Raw genomic sequence first — 7210 nt, forward strand, 5'->3', positions numbered from 1 at the left:
AATGTATTGCTGTCTTCGGGGCTTCAGGTAGGACAGTTCATCTTTTCCCAGTGTACATTTATTTTGTGGGCTTGTCCTGAGAAACCAATAGATGTTCTGTGGGAGGTAGATGGCTGGTGGAGGTCCAGGGACCTGTAGGACCACTTCTCAGACCATCTGGACCTTGGATTACCTGCCCCAATTGTTGTGTGTGTGTTGCGTGGAATAAGCACACTTTGGAAACAGAGCTAGACCAGGCTAGGCTCTGGCATTGTGTTTTTGACCTTCCTTCTGGCCATAGTTAAAAAAAAAAAAAAAAACCAAAGGCACATTTTCCTTCATAGAAAGATTTCCATTAGAGATGTGGCTGGTGCTCCCCAGCAGAGTGGCAAGGCTGGACAGTTAGGCCCATAGAACTAGTCCAGTTCTCCTGGTTTGGAGTTGGGCTGACATATTCCTGTGACTCAAACCTTATGGTTTCAAGACCCTGTGAGAACCCAGTGAATTTCAGCCACCCAGAATTTTGCATGGGTCATACTTTATTCAATGCAAACTTAACCTTTAAAATTTTTTAAATAAGTGAAATCACAGAAGGGTACCAACAAGAGAGAACTGAGTAAACCATAGCCTGGATTTGGCAGGTCCTGCTTCAGAAAACCCAAAAGCAGGTTTATTTTGCACTTGACATTGTAAGAATTTGACCCTTTTGCTGAGCCCCTCACACCCAAGATCTTTATTCTAGTTTTAGGGGAAATGTGCTCTTTTGTTCAGGTTAATATTTTAACTTGAGCATCCTTTCTTATTCCATTTAGGCATGTCTTTTTGCTCACAAGATAAGTTTGGATTGAATTTAAGCATCTGGCCTAAATAAGTTTTAATTTAGTGTTAATTATCATGGTCAGGGTTTCACTTGAATTCTAAGCAAGAGATGTGTGTGAGCAACGGATTATGGAAGGGCCTCACTGGTGTCTTTATTTACGGGCATAGTGTGTTATGGTTTGTAGGAACAGAGCCTTCCCCGACCCCCACGCCCCACCTTAGAAAGCAGGAATCGGTGTGGTTGGAGGCACTGGTCAAGTAGAACCTATGGGTGTCACTAGAGTGCTGTGAAAAGAGGATAAAATGAGGAAGAATTTTCATGGCATATGGGCATCATTGGGATCTTGGGATCATTACAGAGTCACATCTGTTTAGGGAAAAGTTAATACTATTTTAGTACCATCTAGGATGTTCTGCAGCATTGGCAGATGGGAGCTTTACCATGAGAGTTTGTAAATTTTCTCATTTGGGGTTTATTAATCAATTAGCTAATTGCACATGGTTTTCACATTGTAGGTGTTTTGAGGTTCGATATTTCAGATAAAACATCACTAGTAACATATTCTTTTGCTTTCTAAGAATGTTATAAAATTGTTTGATATCGTGACAGGGTGATAGATTAAGAGTTGAAGAATAAGAGCAACCATGGGTTGGAATGCTCTTTTCCAGTGATATGGAATACAGTAGGAAATGTACACATATTCCTGGCACTAAGCATGCCTTACTCAGAGCACTCAGAAATAGTTGACTCCTCTATCACCCTGACACAGACACCAAGAATGCTTTCATATTGAGATAATAGAATTCAGATGTTAGCTTTGCCTCCTTCATTCTCAGGAGTGTTCATTATGCCACACAACTCAGGACCCAAAGGTGCCATGGATTCTGGGGTTCGGGGAACCTCAGAGATGAGGACTCTAATAATTGCAGTTTGGTTCCATTAAAGTAGGTCCAGCATGTATGCAAACTCTGGCTCCAGTGAATTTAAAGCCTAGATGGGATTAATTGGAATTATAACTTTCATTTTGTAAGTTTTAAGGTTCTTTTCCAAATTCCTTTAATTTGCAATTTTGTTAGAGGTGGAAGGCATAGTATTTAATTTTAGATGCCAGTTTTATAGTATAGCTACCTTAGTCTTGTGTTTACAAGTGGCACATCTTCCCCTCCCGATGGAGGGTTCACTTGGTAATGAAACAAAATGAAGGCTTAGTTACCATCTTTTGGGAGCCTACAAACTGGGGCATTATACCTTGGAATAAGCAAGAGAACAGATTTGCCTTTTCTTATCCCAAGTTCCCTATTCCAAGACACTTCATCCTGCACAGTAGTGTGTGAGAAAAGGCAGTTTTTCAGACTGTAGTGAGGCTGTGATGTTCAACTGAGTGGTCAGATATTTGGAGTTCATATATATATACCATCCAGACTTGTCACAAATGACCATCGGCATGGTGATTATTGGGGCACTCATTTATTTATCCCTAAGTCCCTTGTGAAAAAGTATATGGAAGTGACTGTTGAGGCAATGACTGTAATGGGAGTGGCCCAAAGCAGGCGGGAGGGGCAGTAAATCGCCTTCAGGGGAGATGCCCTCAATCCTAGGCTGTCTGGCCAACCTCTGGTGCCTCTGAGATGGAAGGTCTCAGATGGGCTGAAGGCAAAGCCGCGTGATCAAGCCTGTCCTGGAGCCATGCTGAGTGTGGCCTTCAAAGCCTGGGCAAGGTTGCAGAAAGCCTCACTTAGGTTTTCTACTATTATATTTGGGCTCCAGGGTATTGGAAGGCCAAGATGGGGACCTGCTTTTAGTGGTGGTCTCCTCTGCAAAAGGGACATGAGATCCCAGCCACAGAACCAGTTATGTCAGGGCCCAACAAAACTAATAGTGACTAGTGGTTATGGCTATTACTGGAATTGAGCACTGTGGTTCCCCTTGCCCCTCCTCCCTTTTGGGAGAAGAAGGATTGGTTAGAGCACTGGTCCCCAACCTTTTTGGCACCAGGAACTAGTGCTCCTGCGAGAATCTAATGCCTGACGGATCTGAGGTGTTGCTGAGGTGATGATGCTAGTGCTGGGAAGTGGCTGCAAATACAGATGAAGCTTCACTCCATGGCCTGCTGCTCACCTCCTGCTATGCCTAGTTTCTAACAGGCCAGAGACCAGTCTGCAGTTGGGAACCCCTGGGTTAGAGTGTAAACATTTGTATCATCTTGGCTATCAATTATATATATTTTTAAGTTAGCAGGAAACCATAAATGACTATAAATTTCAGATAATCTAGCTAAAGCTTTGCAGGCTGAGGTGAATGTGGAGTCAGCTGAGTGCAGTAAACAACATCAAGAAAGAGGAATGCGACTCTGCCATGAGATTCCCCTGTTGGGTCAGGAAGGCTCTAGTAGGAGCCCAGAGGCCTGAGATATCAGTGTCACTCACCCAAGTACCCACAGTAGAGCATTTGTAGAGGTTATTCTCTGGCTCTCCCAGCTGTTTCTTCCTTTAGTTTCTCTGTCCTTAGCTCAAGGGCTAATGCTTAGCTTTGTCAAGGCCTGAAAATGAGAAAATCTGCTCGTCCCTGGTTTGCAGTGTAGTTTGTACTCGGTTGATATTGCAAAAAGAAATTTGCCAAGCAGTGGTGTGACAGCAGGGATAAGCAGTTTATTTTTAAAAATGACAATAGAAAAGTACCTTTAAACAGTTTATAAAAGCATAATAGACTGTAGAAGTGGTTTGTTTTCCTTAGAAACAAGAGTACAGATGTCTCACCAAGAGCCAGGCGGTGCTGAAGCTGTGAGCAGGGCTTGAACACAGCTGTCCTCATGCTGCTGTAAGTGCTCTTTGCCTCATCTACATGAGGGTAAGAGCCCCTCTGTCTTTGCTCTTTTTGTCTTTTTTTTTTTTTTTGGTGATGACCTTTAAAAGCTTCTTGACATCATAATTTCTAATGGAAAGTAATGACAAAAACCCTGAAACAAACCATATGATCATTAAAGCAAGCCTTTATAACGTGAGCAGATCAATAAGGAAGATTGTGATGTTTAGCTATATCAGCACTTGAAAATTCTTAGGTCAGTATATTTTTATACATGGCTCTTCTACAAGGGGGAGAGACTGAGCTGTCACAGACTCTAGAAATGTGTCAGCTTATGATACAAGACTGACTTTGGTTTTGGAGAAGTGTTGAAGCAAGCTGAGCAGTAGTCATCCCAAACACCCACTGGTTGCACCATCTCTGGGCTGGTGCGGTAAGTAGTGTCCCAGTGAGCACATCGGATTCAAGATAAAGTTGTAAATGGCTTATTTGGCATGGTGCTGCCAAGACTCAGCTCAGCTGATGTTTTGCAGAATCCCTTGGGAGCTATGAGCTGCCCACTGCAGCCACACAGGTTGGGCAAAGACAGCTCCCTCTTGGGGCAGCACGGGCCTCCCAAGCTAGGGTTTCCCCTTCTCAGTGAGACAGACTCTGCACTTGGGGTTATGCATTTGTGGGTCACACAGTTTTATAGTCACCTGTGAAGTGTGCCGAAGCTTTCTAAGGGCACACTGATCAGGAATTCGTACCAAGGAAAGGCTTCTTTGCCCAGCTGTGAGCATGCCACCATGGAGGCTTTTGATTGTCTTGCAAGGATCCTACACCTAGTACTGCAGACGGCACAGTTGTTTCTAACATCTAACACTATGTTTCTAATTCACCCTGGACTCAAGCCAGGCACAGATTTCTATACATTCACAATACGATTCTGGAAATATTTAAAAACATGCCTCAAACATGCAGCTTATTTTAAAGGAAAAAAATAGATATTTTTAATTACAAGCATTCAAAAGTCAAGCACAAAAATTGTTATCCAACCCAGTGTAAGATCATCCATCCTGTCATACTTAAATGTTTGGTATAAAAATACTCATTCTTGATTTTATTGTTGACATCTTTTTTGTTTCATTTGAAAATATCTCCAAACTGTACAGAAATGTCAGACCATGCATTCACAAATAACACTATTTCTTACAATTATACAGTGTAAAAGAGTAAAACATTTTTATTTTTTTCTTCAAGAAAAACAGATGTGTGATAGAGGCTGTGGCAAAGTCTTGAAGGGCTCAAAACTGGGCAAGGTTTTTTCAAGCCTGAAACAGAAAGAAATGTGTAAAGAAAGCAGATCTCACAGGCATGTGCAGTACTTCCTCCTAGTGATGGGGCTGTTTGGGGACACCTGTTGATAGAATTCATGGCTTAGAAACTCCCCTGGGAAGATTCATGGGTGATTCCCTACGAAAGTATATGTGTATATCACCATGGGTTATATTTACTGACTCACCAGATAAAGACCACAAGAGTATGAGTGGTCTCACCTTAGATACATAGGGAGGACATGTTTAATTTCCATTTATCTCTTACTAGAAACTTTTCAAGACCTTCTTCCCCTGAAGTTGCAAAGAAATGCTCATATTTTTCTTGCTTTGTGGCAGAAAAAAGGCCCTTCAATCATTGAGACTTTCTGACTGCTGCTGGCAAAGTCCTACGATTTTCTTAAGTACGTCTCCTTTATCTCTGGATTTACTTACCTGTGTTAAAGACTGCATTGTGAAACCTCTACTAGTATTCTGTCATTTATTTTATTCTCTTTCCAACTCCCAAGTCATTTGTTTTCCTTGCTATCATCTTACTAACATGTCAGACTCATGTAAATTTGTGGCTGTAGAAAAGGTACATGCAAAGTAAATCAGCATATACTAGAATTTTGTACAGGGGAGTACTTATTTGGGAGTGGGAGGAGGCTACAAAGAAAATAGCGTCATTACTGATAACCCACATAATTATCCTTAAACTTACTTAGGAAAATGTATAATTTAGCAGTAAATCTTTAAATTAGAAACAGATTTAGGTAAACTCGCAAATATAGGTAATTGAATGATTTTACTAAATACTCCTATCCAAATCAGATCTATACAGTACCAGCTGTATCTGAACTGTGACCCAGTAAATCTTGTCATAGTCTAGTTCGTAGATGACAGCACAAATTGGCAGAAATAATAATGGGCCACAAGTCAGAAGACCTAATATAATTATTATTACCACATACCTATAGATTGCAGGAAGAAATCAGGGTCTAGCTTTCAAGAGAAGGGATCTGGACCTCTAAAACCTTATCTCTAACACCTGTCTTTTTAGCTTGTTGCTACTATTAATCCTGGCACCCATACAGAATCTCAGCGGCCCCTTAACCCCACCTCTTGCCTGCTCTCCCTTTCTCAGCAGAATTCTCTGAAACAGCGTAAGTGAACACCTTCAGAAAATCTCATTTTCTGACTCCTTTGCCTCCCCTGATGCCCAGCACAATAGAATGATCAACCAACCCCCAACTCACCAGATGCCAGATGTGGCCCAAGCCTGTTCACACCCCATCTCTGGTGTAAGTCACATATCCTGTGTTGCTTAGCAAGACCATCAGAAGGACCCCCTCTTGAAAGCTACATTTCTTCTTCTTCACTGATTTCTACCTGACAGGGGATGGAGCACTGGGATGCCACAATCCAGGTGTGTGTAGCATGGAGCAGCCCTGGGTAGATGGCAGGAGTGAGAGTGCCCAGGCTTGGGACATCCTTCCATGGAGTAGGAATCCCTTTGAGACCAGGCATTACCTTTCAGGCATACTAGCCAACTTCCCAATGAACCCACAACCTTCTGGCCTACCTCGCATCCCACAAATGCCTCTCTGTCCTTTAACAGCCAAAAAACCCTCAAGTGTGAAGAGGCGCTGCCCCTTCTACCCCAGTCACCATACATCAACAGAGAAGGGAAACCAGCTTAGAGGAACTGGATACAAGGCCAATTTCTTTCCCCTACATTCTTGTCTTGCCAGGCCTGGAATGACATGTTCCACATCATTCCAAACTTGACCATTTGCCAGCAGCTCAAGCTGTGTGTTTTAATTCCAGGAAACTGTTTCTGAGGAAACAGTCACTCACTCTATGGCTGTTCGTACTTTGGAACAATTCAGAGGGCATGGTACTTGGCAGCCCTTGGACTCTGGGAACCTAAGGGGCCCGCACGCTGCCGATGGCTTCTGACAGAGCACGGACTTGGAGAGGGCCGTCTTGGGAAACAGCCGAAACTGAATGTGGTGACCAGGCTTCAAGACCAACGGCCTGAAACTAAATTGCCACACTGTTTTCAGGGACTGTGAGAAGGGACTGAATGAGCAGGCAAAAAAACATCGGCCACATGTGACCTCTCCTTCCCCGGGGCTGGGCCCCACTGCTCTAGGATGGACGAAGTCCCTGCCATCTCCTCCAGCCCTTGGCTGTGTCTGATAGGGGCCTGATTGGTTTACTTCTGCCTGCTTCTCTGGAGAGCTCACAACCATCGTTGGGCAAATGCATGTCGCTAGTCCTGGCCTTTTTCTGGTTCCATAGCCACTTC

At 43.1% G+C, this 7210-nt stretch overlaps 2 protein-coding genes across 4 annotated transcripts in view; one reads left to right on the plus strand and one right to left on the minus strand.

The window, feature by feature from the left end:
- GTF2E2 (general transcription factor IIE subunit 2) overlaps positions 1-7210 on the plus strand; it is a 76844-nt gene that overhangs the window by 62898 nt on the left and 6736 nt on the right. The gene's annotated exons all lie outside the window — the stretch shown is intronic.
- RBPMS (RNA binding protein, mRNA processing factor) overlaps positions 3426-7210 on the minus strand; it is a 169239-nt gene continuing 165454 nt past the window's right edge. For all 3 annotated transcript variants that reach the window (XR_003047589.1, XR_003047587.1, XR_003047588.1), the window contains one exon: positions 3426-4914. The gene's annotated coding sequence lies outside the window, so the exon portion shown is untranslated. The remainder of the gene's footprint in view (positions 4915-7210) is intronic.

Source organism: Pteropus alecto, unplaced genomic scaffold (assembly GCF_000325575.1).
Source record: "Pteropus alecto unplaced genomic scaffold, ASM32557v1 scaffold24, whole genome shotgun sequence".
Taxonomy (NCBI): domain Eukaryota; kingdom Metazoa; phylum Chordata; class Mammalia; order Chiroptera; family Pteropodidae; genus Pteropus; species Pteropus alecto.